The sequence below is a fragment of the Mchenga conophoros genome, linkage group LG3, assembly GCF_057382185.1.
Source record: "Mchenga conophoros isolate Kocher_MC1m ecotype Shallow Benthic linkage group LG3, M_conophoros_male_GT1.1, whole genome shotgun sequence".
Lineage (NCBI taxonomy): Eukaryota > Metazoa > Chordata > Actinopteri > Cichliformes > Cichlidae > Mchenga > Mchenga conophoros.
In genome coordinates this window covers 1,853,974-1,873,131 of record NC_140528.1, presented here as the reverse complement: position 1 = coordinate 1,873,131, position 19,158 = coordinate 1,853,974, and the positions used below count along the sequence as shown (strand labels likewise).

Below are 19,158 nucleotides of genomic sequence, written 5' to 3'. Positions count from 1 at the left end.
CAAGAGCAGGGCACCTTCAGCCCCCTTCATCAGTCAGAAATCATTTGGGTGTCTGTGTGAAATGTCTGATTTTTAAAATCTTTTTGTAGACATATTTATTAAATGTTTAACAATTATATAGAAGAAAGACAATGTAAAGAACAAAACATGACAAAACCAAAATGAGTTGAAGTTATGAACTGTTTCTGAGAGACAAATAACACCAGGATCCTTTTTGTGTAGCTGACAGCTGGTAACTGTGCAGGGGCGGGTCTAGCAAAGTGTTGCCAGGGGGGCAGGTAGGGCATTAACAGGGAGAGGGGGGCACAAAGAAATACTTTTCTTTCTTATTCTCATTTAAAATGTCTCACTTTTAATAAATAATTATCTGAATCTTACAACAAACGTTTTCATCTGATGTAAAATGTATAGAAATCCATTATTGTACATAGTCATTTTTTAGGGTCCCATCATAATTTCTTCAGAAGTAAGTACTGCATATGATGCCAGTGTTTCCCACATTTTCTAGATTCTGCACCAGTACTGTGTGTAAAATGCATCAAAAAGTCCGTTTGATTCTTTCTCAGCTGTCTTTCTGTCTCCTTTCACTTTTTAAAGGTTGCCATGTTAGAAAACATATTTTGCCCTGCCGTGCTGTTTATTGATGTGGCAAATGAAAGGTTTATGAAAACATATCTAAATCTGTCATCAGTAATCAGCAATGATCATGTCTCACCTCTAGTCTCTGTCTTAATGTCAGGTTTCCACCGTGTGTTGTAGATGTTCAGGAGGTTAACTCGACCAACAGTCTACTTCCTGTTTAGAATACCAGGACAGGGAGGATGGTGCAGGTTTAAGTTTATTAGACTGATGCATGTATACCAACAAGACAGCGTCCATCACTGTGACAACAGCGTTTGTTTTCATTCAAAGGCTTCATGGTTTTTCCTTTAATACCTGGGGGGCCGGTCTCCAGTCAAAATGCCCGGGACCATTTTTTGTCCCAGTCCAGCCCTGGTGTCAGATCTGCATGCAGTGTCAATGAGACGATCAACAACAGATCAGACAAAACACTCAGGTGGACACTCCTCTGTAGAAGGAAACATGGAAAGTGTGAGGTAATCAGTGCACAACATCACTTTGTATTTCAGGCTGTTTTTATATAGAACTTCAGCACCAATGTAAAAGTTCTGGTTTGAGGAAGATGAAGAACATTTTCAGGAAGGATGCCGTCTGCAAGCAGAGCTGCTTGAACCTCAGCGCTGAGGTCCAGACTACTTCCTGTGAAGCCACGTGATGTAAATCTGCTGCTGTAACTTCACAGTTTACTGAAGCTAAATGCAACGTTACCATATAATCTGTTTTCAACAAAGGTTTCACTCCGTCCGGTGTTGATGGAATGATTCAGGCCGTACTCGTCAGGCTTCCCGTCGACCACACGCATTTCAGTCACAAACCCCGTGACTGACAACAAGGGAAACAGCAGAAGAAAAGATGTGAAAAATACTGGATGATGATGATGGAGGATTAACCGCGGTGGCTAAACTGTTTCCTGTCTTTGTGGGCGTACTCACAGGGAAGTTTCCAGGCACGTCAGTCTTGGTGGCTAAAGTCTCCATTTTCCAACATGTATCGCTACAGGTGCAAAGACACAACATTAATCATCAGTGTAAATATTTTAATGCTGTCCAAACGGTGTTTGCTTTGTCTGTCCTCTCGCGTTCACAGAGGAAACGAGGACGCCACCTTCAACCCATCTTCAGTTGGCTCAACCATGGCCGGACTTCCTGTTGGCTTTGTGACAGCAAACCACTTGAAATGAGAGCAAACTGCAGTCAAGCAGCACTTACAGCAACCTGTGGACACGCAAATGGAAAGCACTGAGAATCATACAGAAGCATAAGAGCTGTTTATTGTAACACGTGTGTGTGTGTGTGTGTGTGTGTGTGTGTGTGTGTGTGTGTGTGTGTGTGTGTGTGTGTGTGTGTGCGTGCGTGCGTGCGTGCGTGCGTGTGTGTGTGTGTGTGTGTGTGTGTGTGCACATTAATAACACACTGATGTATGTTAGTTTGATTTATGCTATATCTGAGAAAACAATTGCAGAATTTTACATCAAAGTTTCCAAAGCTGATGTTTTGTTGTTCACTCTGTTTTATATTCATATAGTTTGTTGTTTTTAAATCAGTGGACAAAATAAATATTATCACACAAAATCCAGGGTGAAACATAACCAAATAACCTAAATGGTGAAGTCATTATAGAAGTACATGTTGCAAAGGTCAGCCTCCTGTATAGACTGCTAAACTGTCTGGGGGGGCTGTAGCAGTCCCTCGGACCAAGGAAGAAAGAGAGAGAGCCTCGACGGGTGCAGTAATTTTTACTTTGAGATTCATTCAGAATCTAACAGTGCTGAGGTGCACCAATGCACCGTGAAAACTAAACAGAAACACAAAATACATTTTCTTAGACGCTTATTACAAATATGAACTCAAATAATGCAGAAAATACAACAAAATATCAGTTAAGCAAACAAATACAACTTAAAACATGTACCTCGCTCCGCATTCCAAGGGCTGCAAATTGTTAATTTCGCTAGAGTCCGGTATCACGCTGCTTCACACTTCATTGAGAGCTGCCTACTGGGACATGTGCGCCACAAAACCGGTCTGAGCTGGAAGTGCAGCTTGCCGCTAACTAAACAACAGAGCCCTCTACTGGACACTACGCGTAGCTGTTCAGGCTTAGATCAATAAACAAAACTGGACCTTTACACTCCCACCAAATCATGTATAACAAACAACATTCTTTACATGATTTCCAGCTGTAACATATGGACATTACTACAAGAACGAACACAATTTCAAATACATCATCAATAAACTTTCGCAAATACGCCTGATGTGACAGTATTGATTGAAACATCAATTAGTTATTTTCTAATAGAACTACAAGCTTTTGAACAGGTCGCTCAACTACGTGAGGTTTGTGTGCTGTTCCCTGCTTCTTTATTAAGCCTCGATCGCCAACTTGAAGCTTGACTCTGCGGACCAAACCGTCATCTTCTTCTGGAGCTTCAACCACTCGAGCCAGTTGCCACTGATTTCTGGGAAGCATGTCTTCTTTGATAATGACTATGTCATTGACTTTAAGATTTCGACGTGGTAGGTGCCATTTCTGTCTCATAGATATGTTCAGAAGGTACTCTCTTTTCCATCTACTCCAAAACTGCTCAGTGAGATACTGGACTCTGCGCCAACGTTTCCTTGCATATAAGTCCTCTTTCACAAACTTTCCTGGTGGAGGCAGTGCAACCTTTGATTTCATCAATATGAGGTGATTTGGAGTTAGAGGTTCAGGAGATTTAGGATCATTGATTCCATCGACGCTCAGTGGTCGACCATTAACTATAAACATCGCCTCATAGAATAGAGTTCTTAGAGAGCTGTCATCCAGCCTGCCTTGGCATTGAGCAATGGTGGCATTGAGAACATTGCGGATGGTTCGAATCTGTCGTTCCCACACACCTCCGGCATGGCTAGCAGATGGGGCATTGAAGACGAACTCACACTGTTTATTGGCAAGGAATGCTTCTAAGGCATCCATGTCACATTGTTTAAGAGACTCTCTTAGCTCATTTTTGGCTCCAATAAAGTTTGTACCCTGGTCACTGTACAACTTACAAACAGCTCCTCTTAAGCTGATGAAACATCTCAGAGCGTTGATGAAAGAGTCAGTAGAAAGATCCTCAAGCATCTCAATGTGGACTGCACGTGAGGAAAGACATGTAAAGAGGAGTCCGTATCTTTTATGCTCTTTGCGACCTTGTTTTGTGACAAATGGTCCGAAACAGTCCATTCCACAATACATGAAAGGATCTGATATTTCAACTCGTTCCTTTGGAAGTTCAGACATGCGTTGTTCTTCTGGTGAACGTCTTAGTTTTCGACATTGAACACATTTGCTTATTAGTTTTGCAACTTCCTTGCTCCCACCAATCACCCAAAATCCGTTCGATCTGATTTCCATGAGAGTTTGGCTTCTACCTTGATGACAAATCTGTGCATGAAAATGAGCAATGATCAACTTTGTAATGTGATGGTCTTTCGGGAGGATGATGGGGTGCTTAAGTCCCTGACAGAGTGTTGACTTCTTCAGTCTTCCTCCAACACGGAGAAGTCCTTGATCTAGCACTGGATCTACTCTAAAGAGGGGACTTGAACTCGGAAGGTTATCTCCCACCTTCAACACTTCCATCTCTTGAGAAAAGGCCTGCTGCTGAAGGAGCTTTATTATTGTGTCAGCAGCTGTTTTCCGTTCATCTACTGTTACAAAGTTTCCATACTGGGCTTTGCTGGATCTCAATCTTTTTATCCTTGCAACCACTTTAAGGAGCATTGACCAGCTTGAAAACCTTGACAAACGGCTGAGGATATTGTCTTGTTCATTTGTTTGAGTTGTGAGAGCTTTGACTGCTTTGACTTCTGGATCCCCTACTAACAACACAGCTGAGGGGCTGGGTGCATATGAAATGTCATGTTCCCACAGAAACTTTGGACCAGACAACCAACATGTTGACATGATTTCTGATGCACTGAGCCCTCTAGAGGCGTAATCTGCAGGATTCTGAGCTGTGTCAATGTAGTGCCACTGTCTGGGATCTGTAGTTTGCCTAATTAACTGAACACGGTTGGCAACGAAGACGTGGAACCGTCGTGCCTCATTGTTAATATAGGCTAAGACTACTTGGGAGTCAGTCCAAAAGAACTCTTCATTAATGCACATCTGAAGCTCTGCTTTTAGCATGCTGCTCATTCTGGCTGATGTGACTGCGGCTGAGAGTTCTAATCGTGGGATACTTGTCACCTTGGTAGGCGCGACTCTTGCCTTAGCCATAACAAGACTACAGTGGACCTTCTCGTTGCTGAGGTACCTAATATAGGAGCATGCACCATATCCTAAATCACTAGCATCACAAAAGTGGTGCAGTTCCACCTTTACAATGTCTGTTAGTTCTGGTGGGTGGTAACATCTAGGCACTGCAACCGATTTTAGTCTTTCCAACCCATCTTTCCAGTCCTCCCACCGTGAACGTAAGTTGTCAGGAAGGGGGTCATCCCATTCAATGCCTCTGCGACACAGTTCCTGTAGGATATCTTTGCCTCTTAAGGTGAAGGGAGCTACGAACCCTAGTGGGTCGTACAGGGATGAGATCACTGACAGTATGCTCCGGCGAGTAGGAGGTTGGTCCTTAGTGTTTATTTTGAAACTGAAAGTGTCATTTTTGATTGACCACTGGATGCCGAGCACATGGCCTTCAGCTGTTGTGTCAGGTTTGAGATCGAGCGGTTCTGTGGTGTCTGCTCTGTCTGAGGGTTCCAGCTGGGAAAGCGCATCACTTTGGTTTGAGTTGAACTTGTGCAAATGTAGACCGCCAAGTCTACAAAGTGCTTGTGTTTCGGTGATGAGTTCTTGTGCCTCTTTAACTGATGGGACACTAGTTAGACCATCGTCTACATAAAAGTTCTGTTCAACAAACTCTGAGGCCTTAGGATAGTCTGCTCTGTACTGTTGTGCCAAATATTTCAGGCCGAAATTAGCACATCCAGGGGATGAACTGGCACCGAATAGATGTACAGCCATTCTGTACTCTCTGGGTTCTTTGTCTAATTGTCCATCCTGCCACCACAGAAATCTCAGATAGTTGCGCATGTCTGGACAAACAGAGAACTGGTGGAACATTCTCTCGATATCACAGATTATGGCTACATTTTCCTTTCTGAAACGACAGAGTACCCCCACCAATGAGTTGATCATATCTGGACCTGTGAGAAGAGTGTCGTTTAATGAGACACCGAGAAATTTTGCTGAACAGTCAAAGACGACTCTTAGCTTGGCTGGTTTTTTCGGGTGATATACCCCATGGTGTGGGATGTACCATGCAGTCTTGCCTTCAGACAAAGGAGGTGCTAATTCTGCATCACCACTGCTGATAATGTCTCTCATAAAGGAACAGTAATGTTCATGATACTGTTTATCAGCCTTTAGCCTTTTCTTCAGGTGTTGCAGTCGGACTGTGGCTAACTTCTTATTGTTGGGAAGCGCTGGTGGATCATTGCCCTTGAAGGGGAGCGGCATCTCATAGTGCCCATCTGGTCTTTGTTTTATTGTATCACTGAGGATTTGTATGAAGCGAACATCATCCTGTGATACATACTTATCCTCATAGTTTCTCTCATTAAAGTCAGTCTCTAGGACTTTGAGTACATCTGTGGCTGATGGTATGGGCATTTCTTTGACTGTGATCCTGTGCACATAACTCTGGTTACCTTCTCTGTCTAGGTGAGGATTACCAGAACCAATAATACTCCATCCTAGTAGGGTTCTTTGTGCGAAAGGTTCGTTTATTTTGCCTGTGACGATCTCTAGGGGGGCTAGGGCTGATGGGCAGTCATAACCAATCAATAGACCTACTTCACAGTTCTGTAATGGCTGTAACTTGTTAGCTAAGCCTTCAAGGTGTGGCCACTGAAGTGCAGTTTCCTTGGTAGGGATATGAGACTTGTCAACTGGGATAAAGTCACGAGAGTAGACTTGTTCTATTCGGACACGAGTCTCAGAATCAAACCCACGCACCTGTAAGTTGTTGGCAAGTTTACCTGCAACGACTGTGTCGACAGAAGTCATGGTGCTAAGCTTTAACTGCACTGGTTGGGCGTCTACATTTAGTTCTGAGGCCAAATCCTCTAAAATAAAGGATGAGTCACTCTGGGTGTCAAGCAGGGCATATGTAAGTATTTCTTTCTCAGGCTCAGATGCAACTGACACAAATACTGGTACTATGCTGGATGTGGAAGATGGTTTCCTTGTTAGTACATGAGTCATAACATTATGCACTTCCTTGTTTGCACCTTCATCTGGGGATTTAGAATCCTCAGTTTTCCTTTCTTTAGGTTCATTCACTCTTTCTGTGTGTAGACAGGTGGGGTGACGCCGACCACACTTACTACAGGAGTAACGTCCTCTGCATTCTTTGGTTACATGACCCCTTCTCAAACACCCGAAGCAGAGACGATTTTCTTGAATGAAAACTTTCTTGTCATCACTAGTTTTCGCTGCAAAAGCAGGACACTTAGCTATGCCGTGCGATTCTTCTTTGCAAAACAAACATGGGGGTTTAGGTCTAGAAGTAGATACTGGGATTGGTGGAGACTTTGGTTGGATGGTAGTACTGAGTGCCTTCGCTCTTTTAACGTGCCGCTCTTCTGATGCCCTTTCGTTTATTAGGAATGGTGAGGCAACAGGATTGCAAACTACTTTAGCTTCATTTTGTATGAACTTTGTAAAGCGAGCGAAGTTGGGGTAGTCTTGGCTTTTGTCTAGCTCCTCCACCACAATGCGGCTCCATCTCTGCACTATCCACTCAGGCAGTTTTCTTAGAAGCTTGTGATTTTCCTCACAATCATTAAGGATCTCTAGGCCTTTGACTTGAGGGATAGCCTCTGCACAGCTTTGGAGAAAATCTGCAAACTCCCTCAGTGCTTTAGAATCATTGGCAGCTATTTTAGGCCATTTTGTGAGTTTAGCCCTAAAGGCTCTTTGGATAACAAATGGGCTGCCATACCTTTCCTCTAAAACGCTCCAAATGCCTGCGTATGCCTGCTCACTGTTGCGGAAGAAATATCCCTCTACTGCCTTTCGTGCTTCACCTGCAAGATAGCTCTTTAGATACAACATTTTCTCACACACAGGTAAAGGTTTGTCACCAATTAGTGCCATAAAGGATACCTTCCAATCCATAAACTTTAGGGGGTCGCCACTAAAGATGGTGGGCTCAGGTACAGGAAGCCTGTTTAGGGTAAGAGAGCTGGCGAGGGCTTGAACTAAGCTAAGTTCTTCACGTTCTGGAGTAGTATTGTGAGGTCTAAATGTCGGTGCTCGTGGATTTAAAGAGAGCCGTGGTGCGATGTTGGGGAGATTTGCGGAATTTTCTAAGTTGTAGCAGGACACTTGATCATGGCTTTCAATGTCATTTTGAGCGCTAAGGGCTCTTACTCGTGCAGCTGCTACTTTCACTTCACTGTCTAACTTTAACTGTTGAAGTTTAGTCTTTTCCTCCTCCAACTTTGCCTTTGTTTCCACTTCCTTTATTTTCCACTCATTTTCCATTTGGCTGATCTTGGTTTCCTGTGCCAATATTTCTTGTGTGGCCTTTGCTTGTTCCACTTTGGCTGCAAGTTCAGCTTCTGCTTCCACCTCACGACTGCCAGTAGAATCTGCCTTTGAGCGTGCAACTGAACCCTCTGGGAACGACGTTTCAGTTTTTGTATCACCAAACACAGAACCATAGTCCCTTTTGTTTAACATCACTCGTACTCTTTCCTTTTCAAGGCGATCGTTAAAGAGCTGATCGATATTTTCCTGTCGTTTAGCAACAACTTCACAAATGTCAGTTGTAAGCACTGCACAAGCATCCATTCGCTTAACAATGTCGGGCGTCATGGATTGGCTGCGGCGAATGGGTTCATAATGCTGTTGTACTACAGCGTGCTTGTCTCTTATGTCATGACTGGCATTGTTTAGCTCTTCAGGTGAGCAGAAAGTTTTCAGCTTTGTTCTGATTTCTTTAGCTGCCTTCTTCCAAGTGTCATAAGCTTTGTTAAATGCCTTCTCATTTTTCTTTGCCTCATATTCCTGCATTTCTTTACCCTTTTCAGTTAAATGCCTTTCACGATTGCTGGATCTTACTCCTTGTTGCTCTGAGTCGTCGGCTTCTTCAGCAGCGTTCAACATTTTGTTACTGTAATGTGTATGTTGCTCTATGCGATAACGTCTGGACTTAAACTTACGTGAGTGTTACTTTTGGAAACAATGCTCACATCAGACGTTTACATCACATAAATAAACAGATTAGCACCCACATATTAGACAAAATGTAACTGTAAATACCGCTGATATACGTTACTTTCAAGAAGAATAAACCCATACAATTTAAAGATTGCAATTACTCAGTGCAATGCAGTATACCTTTAAGGCTGTAACCACAAAAATATTTAAGGCAAGTAATTCTGAATTAGAGTGCAGAGTCCTGTTATCGGCAAAGTCCTTAATGGGCATAATACCTGCACCTTCGTAAAGTGACCATCAGAGTTCAAAGGGGAGGTAGGCAATGAAGCAAAGATGATCTTGACTGGTGTAGAAATCTCTCACAGCTGACACACGGACCCACCTCGTGGCACGGGCTGCACTCATCTGGCATGGGAGCTAGCAAGTAGCCTTCGCTCAGCGACCGAGTTTTCACTGTAGCAGTCCCTCGGACCAAGGAAGAAAGAGAGAGAGCCTCGACGGGTGCAGTAATTTTTACTTTGAGATTCATTCAGAATCTAACAGTGCTGAGGTGCACCAATGCACCGTGAAAACTAAACAGAAACACAAAATACATTTTCTTAGACGCTTATTACAAATATGAACTCAAATAATGCAGAAAATACAACAAAATATCAGTTAAGCAAACAAATACAACTTAAAACATGTACCTCGCTCCGCATTCCAAGGGCTGCAAATTGTTAATTTTGCTAGAGTCCGGTATCACGCTGCTTCACACTTCATTGAGAGCTGCCTACTGGGACATGTGCGCCACAAAACCGGTCTGAGCTGGAAGTGCAGCTTGCCGCTAACTAAACAACAGAGCCCTCTACTGGACACTACGCGTAGCTGTTCAGGCTTAGATCAATAAACAAAACTGGACCTTTACAGGGGCCCTGCCTGTCCTCGTTGGATAAGCTCCACCCCTTTTCCATAAGACGGAGACATTTGTATGAAAATAGATGGGCAGTAAAATAAAAAATATTATGGATGACTCTGTAAATCAAAGTCCGCCTGAGGCAGAAGCAGAAACCATGAAGCGCCTTGAGGCGACTTTTGTTGTGATTTGGCGCTATATAAATAAAATTGAATTGAATTGAATGAGGAGCACAGCACCACTCCCAGAAGGGCACGAAGTGAAGCCATAGCTGCTGAAGAGTGAAGACGTGATGATGGAGGAGATCACAGATGAAGATCTGCTGCCTGCTGACTCTTTATATAGAAGAGTGAGACTATCTCCCCACCAGCAGCTGCACTTATACAAACCCCAGGTGCTGGGATGGCTTTGAACATGTGACATTTTCTGCAAACACATGGACAGTTTCATAAGCACAAAGATTATTCCTGCAGCGGCAGAATCGTATCCACTGTGTGAGAGGTGAACGTCAGACAGTTCTTAGAAAATGTAGTTTCTCTTTAAGCTTTTAACGTCTCTTTTACCCCCATTTGTCTAAAACTACTTGACAGCCCTTCATGTCAGAGGTTTATTACCTGTGCAGGATGGAGCACATGGTCTCAGTCAGGCTGGACACGATCACTCCTACAGGAAGTAAATGTGATTTTATTTCACCTGTGAAATGATGAAAAACAGCAGAATAGCTCACGCTAACAAACGGGTGTTGAAATGTTTCATTTTCTGCTGTTTCACAGGTCAAAAAGGGCGTCGAAGCAAACTGAAGCTGAGCTGCTGCTGCTGTTGTAGTGCAGCATCTGCTGTGTGCTTCATCAGAGAACCTTCTGTACACAGCAGACAGAGGCTGCTGCCACTGAAGTCCATCTGCTAGAGAGCTTTAAACACTGGTTATTGAAGTGGCTTTGATGATACTGATACACAGTCTTTGCTGCTGTCACAGGACAGGGATCCACCAGGGAGTAGTTGTCAGGATAAAGAGCCTTCGCTTCTCTAAATATAAACTGGATACTTGTAGGAAACTTTGGGAAGCAGCATTTTTCCTCATATCGTCTAAACTGAAGTTAGCTCAGGTGCTTCTTCCATACTTGCTCTGCAGAAAGCCAAAGAGTTTGGAGCTCTGCAAACATTTGCAGCACAGCTGGATGTTTGTAACTTTGGTCACCTCTGTATCATCCCTCAGATTCTTTCTGCACAGCTTTGAAACCACGACAGCACGAGTGATGCTGAGGAGACGTCCAGTTTAAACAGACCTTTATTCCTGGAACACAAACACATGAAGTGATGCTGCTAAAGAAGAACATTTAATCGCACTAATGAATCAAGCATCTGTTTGTCTGTCAGTCTGTCAACAGTTCCTCTGATCGACTTCAGACTTGGTGGGTATTTTGTTTTTGCAGCGGTCAAAGTCGATCAGCGTGTTGCTTTGTCTGCTGTAAATCTGCCTGTACAAAGGGAAACATGCATGTTTTAGATGCAAACTCACAACATGGCTGCATTTTTGTGATTATGTGTATTTTATATTGATTTATTCTATTATGTTTTGTATATGAATCTTTACAAGTGTGTTGATACAAAGGCTTGATTAAAACAAAGGTCTCAGCTGTGCTGTTAGGGATGCTCTCATATTTGTTTCAAATGTAATAAATCAAAGGATTTCAGGCTTTTCATCCTTTTTATTTGTTTGGTTCTAACAGCAGCTGGATAAAAACATGCAGGTGATGAATATAATTGTGTGATATTATGAGCATTGTGAATAAAGAAAGAGCAGAGATAGTAAAAAGGAAACAGGTGATGGACGTGAGATTTTCAGAACAAAAGCTCCTCAGTGAGACGATCACCTGGACACAAGGTCAGGCAGCTGGGACTCATCTAGAGAGCAAAATGGAAAAGTGATCTGTGCAGAACATCACTGTTGATTGCAGTTATTTACATCAGACTTCTTCTCTGAGATAAGAGCACCGTTTGTGGGAAAGATGACAGTATTTCCAGGCTGGATGCTGTTTGCAGGGAGAACTGAATGAAAGTCTCCTGCACCTCAGCGCTGAGGTCCACACCTGTGAACACAGATGAGGTCAATCTGCTGCAGCACGTAGAGCTTTACTGATCAGCAGGTTCAAAGGATTCAGCAGAGCGTAGAGTCAGAGCTAAATGCCACATCACCATAGAGTTTGTTAACAACAGCTTTCTTTGCCCTTTGTCTCGATGGACTGAATCAGGGATACTCGTCATACTTCACCTCAACCACGTCACTGAGAGACCCCAGCCTGACACAGCAGCAGAGATGATGAAAGCAGAAACAGCAAACAGATGCTTCAGTTGTGTTTCTCTGTGTGTGTGCGCTCACGCCCACTTGTGTGTGTGAACTTTCCACGTACCTCAGCTTGTTTCTCCAACATGAGCCATCAGGGCTGAAAAACATCACTAACACATGAATTCTTTCTCTTTTTGTTATCACCTGTGATCATGTGTCTCATGTTTCTGTCATTCACCAGTTCTTGTAGAGTTACGTGTAACTAGACTTCTGTGGGACGTAAATGATTGTTTTGTATGCAGATCTGTACAAAGGATGGAAACACTTGATTACAAAGGAGATCTCAGCTGTGTTGTTGTGGATGGACTTCAACGTATTTGTTAAAAAAGAGAATAAAGCAAAGTGTTTTAGCTGTTTGGGAGTTTTTGTTTGATTCCATTCAGTTTTATTTCTATGGAGTCAAATAATAAGAAAGGCTCTAGAACAGCCCTGAGTTTGTCCAGGTGACACTCCTCTGAAGAACAAAGACAAAGAGGAAGAAGGGGACTCGTTTTCAAGTCTTGTTTCTTTCAAAATAAAAGCTGAAATGTTTTGGAAGCATGATAATATTTCAGCCAGGATGCCGTCTCCAAGGAGACCTGCACCTCAGCGCTGAGCTCCACATCACGCCCTGTGAAAGCACAGATATAAATCTGCTGCAGTGAGAAGAACTTTACCCAACACAAGTGTAGAAGTAGACATTTGACTTTACCTACAACCTGTTAACAACAAAGCTTTCATTGCCTCTGCTGTTGATGTCATGTAGGACTAATCATACTTCACATCAGCCATGCACACGTCAGAGGATCTCCAGGCTTTCAGTAATAAAGCCAAGCAGATGATGTGAACATAGCAATAGTAAAACATGCATCATAATCAGCTGTATGTGTCGACTATGTGGCACCTCAGTCTTGTTGGCATGAAGAAAAGTTGTGTAACATGTAGCATAAGGGCTGCAAAGACATCATGTAGACAGCAGTCGTCTGTTAGTCGTAACGTATCTCCTGTTAAAGAGTTAAATGTGCGTTCTCCATCTCTGTCCTCTCACAGCTCGCCGTACACCAACTCCAGCTGTGGTAACCATGGCTGTGCCCATCAACACGCTGAAGCTGAGACGCCACCCGTCACTATGGCGACTCCAATAGGGTTACCTGTCAGCTGTGGACGCATGAAAGGAAAACAGCAGAAACACAGACATGTTTACTGGAACATTTCCTATTGACAGCTTTATGGAAAAGTGGGTTTAAAGACTTTTCTATGTTTGATTTTGTTTATTTATGGATTTATTGTGAAAGGAATTTCAAAGTTTTAATTTGACCTTTCCCCTGTTTTTCATACAGACTGGAGACGAATGGATGGTGCTTTCTTTGTTTGTCTAAAGATAATGAATAAAACTCTACACACATCTTAAACCACCCTCCTTTCTATATATTTTGTTATATAAATGGAAAGTATATAAGACACAAACTGAGCTTATATGATACTAAGGACCCTGGAGGTCAGTCCACCTTTATAATTCAGCACAGCCTGGAGTCTTGGTCTTTTCTTGGATGTTGGTTCCCTTTGTTTCCATCCTCTGTTAAGATGTTTCAGTAATGTTGAGGTCTGGGGAGGCCAATCCATGGCTGACGTCCTGTGATGCTGCATTAGCAGTTTGTTCATAGTGAAAAATGAAGCCACTGCCAATCAGACATTTGCACAGTGGATCAACTTCTGATGGTACTGTCCTGAATTCCACACCTATAATATGTTTGCACGTACTGATGAATATGTGCAGCTGATTTTCAGTCCAGTTCCTGTGTGACAGACGCCAGTCTTTCTGCCTGTGTCCTTCCTTAACAATAGAGCCATCCTTCCACTGAGACTGTTTCTGATGAGGCTTCACTGAGCAGTAGATGGATCCCTCAGCTCATCTAATCGTCCTATTTCTAACACATGACTGTCAGAAACTGTTAATCTGCTGCAGCTCTTTAACTCCTCCACTTCTTTTTTTGTAATCTCTTAGTTTCCTCATCTTTTAAGGTGGCACTGCACACCAGATCCAAAGTCAACATGCTGTTATATGATGGAGTTGAACCTGTAATGGAGTTTGATTTAAACCAATCAGCAATTCAGTGAATGATGATGAGCAAAGATGGTGGAGGTGGTGGATGAAGACCCGGACAGCTGTGGTTGGCTCCTCGTACAGAGCAGAGTGAGGTTGTGTTTGCACATTATTATAAAACCATGTTCACCATATATTTTAGCTGCAGACAATAACATGATTTCTTTGCTGTGGTGATTTTATTCCACTTTGGTAAAATGGAAAACCATCATTTCTTGCTGTAATTCACACATTATTCCAAGAGCCTCAACACAAGCCTTGTAGTCCGACCATATATAGACAAATCAATAGTTGTGTTTGTAACAGCTCATGAACATGAATCGTTCCACATTACTTTAAAATCATTGTAAACTAAACTGGAATAAATGAGTGTTTATATATAGTTTTGTCTCAGCTGTTCATACACAGTGTTTCAGTTCTTATCAGAGTCCCACCGTCTCACTGTGGTGAACCTTTAGCTCTGTTGTAAGCGTGTTGTTAGACCAGGTTTCCCTCATTTAAAAATAATCTCTCATTAGAAATGGACATGATGTCTAAGACATAGAAATGCTTATTATGGGTTCACTTGATGTCACTGAAAAGATGCACATGGGTAACGTGCAGGCCGTCCAGCTCCGAGGTTTATCTCCTCACCTCGAGTCTGCGACACTCTCTCCGTGTCCTCTCAGATAAGGGCGCGCACATTTCTGCACCATCTTCTAAATTACAAAGAGCGACTCACAAAACAGAAGCTCACAAAACACTCATCACAAACCAAAAGTGGCTCCACTGAGCGTCAAACTGTCACCAGAATTTACTGATAATCTAAAGACTCACAGAACTCATTTTGTCTCATTGTGTCTTAGTTTGAGACATAAGTGCATGATCATAATACTGTGTAGTTAGATGAGACAGAGCTGATGCTTGCTCTTAATTATCCTCTTCATGTTTCCCGAGCCTCAGCAGTGGAAGCTACCATGGATAGAAAGACTATGACTCATCTTAAATCTCAAATCTTTGTCTCCAAAGAGCTGCTGATGTGTCCGATATGATCCACAAGCTTAAACTAGGATTATAAGTGTGTGCAGTGATGTGTGTGAAACCTCTGAGGACTCACACGTGTGTGCTTCAGCCCACACACACATATGAAGCACTGCGACCTCACACAGAAGTGTTTTACACATCCAGCCTGAATCCTGATCATTTCTACAGTTTATTAAGTTCAGCTTCACCTGAACATCAGTGATGAAGCTGCTCTGACTCCATCACAGCTCACAGCTGTTGGAATGAGTCAAACAATGAAGAAGGTTCAGAAACAGCTGATGATTTTACAGAAACATGATGCAAACATGAAAATGGACACATGATTTTTTATTAACAGACACCGTTTATGTTTCACTGTGCATGACGTCATCAACACTGACACCAGGGGGCGCTCATCAGCAGCCTGAGGAAGTGTGATAATGGGGGGAGACGCAGTGTTGTGTGTACTGCAGTCGGACAGAAGGAAAAACTTCCTCCTGAAAACATTTTCATCCTTCCCAAAAGTGTTTGAGTCAAATGTTACAAATATATAAATACAATAAAACACAGGGTCTTACATAAAATTAGTGATGCAGTTGTGCACTGAGCACCTTTCCAATGTTCCTTCCTCAGATGAGTCCAGCTGCTGAACACATTAACATCTGTATGTAAATGTAGCCGAGAACCAACCTGAGCACTGCTGGGAAAATACAAAGGCAACCATCAAAGTGCTGTATTATCTTATTTATTCTGAATGTTGACTTAGATCCACACCACGATTTATGAAACTATAGAACTAAAATAACAACAATCGTCTGCTTCTTTAAAATTTCTTTCATTACATCAAACCAGTGAAAACTGAAAAAAACAAAGAGCTGTTAGCATGTTCAGACCAACTTTGAGACAGAGACTGTAAAGTTCTGCACTTTAAATCCTGCCTGTGTTCCTGCAAATGATTCACACTGAAAGTATCTTAGTTTAGTATTGAGTGAGCCACAAAGCAGCCTGATAGCTTTAAAACAGGAAAAGTAAATGAAATTGACAGTTTCAGTGTAGCTGGATCTATTATTGGGGGGGTCATGACCCCCGTAACCCCGCCTGGTCCTGAGGTCAAATCCACCATCTTTGTTTCAGAGCTTCATGTTCTCCCGTGTTTGTGTGCGTCCTCTCCGGTACTCCGGCTTCCTCCCACAGTCCAAACACATGCAGTTAGTGGGGTCAGGTTAGCTGTGAGTGGTTGTGTCTCTGTGTTATTCCACCTTAATCAATGACTTCCTGTTAGCATGAAGTGCTTCTGTAGGACTGATGTCATTTTCATGGTTGGATCATTTAAATGAAGCTGGACTCAGATGCAGTAAATAAGCTGATTGATCATTAATGAATAAAGCTGGTCAAACACATCACGTGGACACATGTGATTGTGTGTTGTAGTATTGATCCCAATGCTGGTATCAGTCCTGGATCAATAACACTGGATGGATGCGTTCAGCATGGAGCCCTGAGCTGTGTTACAGACAAACATGGAAACTGACAGGTCTGTGTCATTCACAGTCTGTAACACTTCTAAACAACAGAGGCTGACCCAAGTGCCTCAGAGCCAGGCACGCTCACATCACAGCTCTCTAAATAAGCCAGTTTCAAAATAAGAGCTGAAAGCTGTGTTTGCTTGTGTTAGCTTATTATTGTGGAGACTAACATTCAGTGATCATGTGTTCAGACTCATAATGATTACTCTCAGAAATCCTGATCTTTGTATTTACTGTGTGTTGGATCAATAACTGAGATTCATGGTATCACACAGCTGTGCTGCTGCTGATGTCAGCACATCTGGAACAATACGAGGTATCTGCTACCAGACTGAGCAGGACGTGAGACCTGTGGACTGTTTAAAGCTGTCCCTCCACAGCTCACTCAGACCTGATCCACACCTCAGTGATATTCTCTGACTTCCTCAGTAGAGACAGAAACCATTCAGATCTGGGACCATCAGCTGACTGATGATGTCACACAGACTGTGTTTTTCAGGAACAGTGATTCTGATGTGAGCCTGCTAGCTGACAGCAGACCTGATGAAAGCACATGTTCACATCTGTGAGGACAGACTGGACTCTTTGACTGCACCTTGGTTCTCCTCAGAGGTCTGTACAGGAGCATGTCCACCCCCACTGAAGATCTCAGTCACTGTGAAACATAGAAAGCTGCTTGTGTGGCCTCTGCCTCACATGTAGATACAGCTACAGGTTTCTCTGTCAGTCAGACTGAAACAGTGTCCTGATGCTGCATCATTCAGCTCTGTGCCCCAGTCAGCATCACTGGGAGCTACCAGTGTTTCTGCCCTTTTCCTGTAACACTACACTCAGCACAGGCTCAGCTGGTATCCAGTGTTGGACTTTGGCTTCAGCTGCTGTGATAGATCCTCTAACATAGATCAGCTCTGCTACATGTTGTTAGATAAGTGCAGCTGCTGTCATGTCCTGATGTTTCTCTGGCTCAGCAGCTTCTCCATCAGAGGTTCACATGGAGCTGATCCAGTATCTCCAGTAACTGTGTTCTGTGCCTCACTGGTTCATCCTTCTGTCTGTGTGACGTCAGTCAGATGTTGAAGTTAAACTCTGTAATCTTCACTGTGTCACAGAGTTCAGTGAGTCCCGTTATTCACAGTATCAATCAGATCATCAGAGAACAGCTGATCAGCAATCAGTGGTGCCAACAGCGCCTCCTGTGGTGAGAGGATGCAATAATGCAATGTAGCATTTTTCCACTCAACACTTGCAGTCATGGAAACTGTCTGTTGGATCTGTGTGACGTTGCTTTCTTGGTTAGAGTTCCTCACAAATGTCCAGATGATTCTTCTAATGAGGCGTCGACCATGTTTGCAGCTCTTTGGAAGAAAACGTCGCCCTTTGCCATCCTTACTTTTCTTTGACTTCTTCAAATGCAGCTGAACTCCAGCTGGTATTTTCTTGGACTTTGCAGCTGTTTCTGGTCATCAGTTCATTCCTGCAAACCTCTGAAGCTGAACAACAATGATGCTGCATTGCTGGCTGATCCCAAAAGGTTGATTCTGTTCATCTGGACGTTTTCAGAAACGTTTGCTCACTGATCAGGTGACTTCTTCAGTCTCAGCTGACTGCAGCTTTACAAGCTTACAAACAGCACATTTGCACAATGACTGAAAGCAGCAGCACCTGATATATATGATACTAATATAATACATATACATATATAATCCATACTAATGATGAAGGAACTGAGCTCACAGTCCATTGTTCATTCAGTGAACTACTCAGTTTATTTTGGGCCTCAGAAATGCTCACTCTGTTTGTACATCACTGTCAGCAATAGACTCATTCTGCTGTGTGGACAGGAACACATGTGACATCACTTCCTGTTTGTTTGTGACTGAAGAAGTTTACAAGGAATCATTTAGAAGAGTTTCAAACATCAACTGATTGAATCCATGAATCTGAAAACGTGTTTGTGAGTGAAAGAGACAGACATGTACAGACTGAACTATCTGTTCAACAGTCAGAGTGTTTCTGTAACAGGAGACACTCTTTACACTCCACTCAGCACAGGGACACTGAGGCACCAGGAGACCAGAGTCTAAACCCAGGATAAAGAGTTTGAGTGAATGTGGTGTTGAAGGTGTGGAGGTGGATCAGAGTGTCAGAGGAGACTCTGTAGAAGGACAGAGTGCCAGCAGGACAGTCCACATACACTGCTGCTCTGTTAGAGACAGAGGAGGAGGAGGAGGAGGAGGAGGAGGAGGAGGAGATGGATGTTTGTCTGTAATTGTGCCAGACAGAATCAGGACCATCATCAGAGCAGAACAGACTCCAGGACTGATCATTGAATCCAAACCCACTGCCTCCTTTCCTTCTGATGCTTCTGTAACTCACTGATATATAAACTCTTCCTCTCCACTCGACCTCCCAGTAACAGCGACCAGTCAGACCATTTCTACACAGCAGCTGAGGAAAAACATCAAATCTGTCTGGATGATCA

The 19,158-nt window shown here is 43.0% G+C and overlaps 1 protein-coding gene and 1 long non-coding RNA gene across 2 annotated transcripts in view; both read right to left on the bottom strand.

Moving 5' to 3' along the window:
• The window catches only part of LOC146576956 (protein NLRC3-like), a 91,426-nt gene that overhangs the window by 56,559 nt on the left and 15,709 nt on the right, over positions 1-19,158 (bottom strand). The gene's annotated exons all lie outside the window — the stretch shown is intronic.
• On the bottom strand, positions 1,338-1,795 carry LOC146576957 (uncharacterized). Its single transcript, XR_014891391.1, has 3 exons — positions 1,706-1,795; positions 1,554-1,614; positions 1,338-1,443 (listed from the first exon to the last, which is right to left on the bottom strand). It is a non-coding gene; the product is annotated as an uncharacterized LOC146576957 (long non-coding RNA).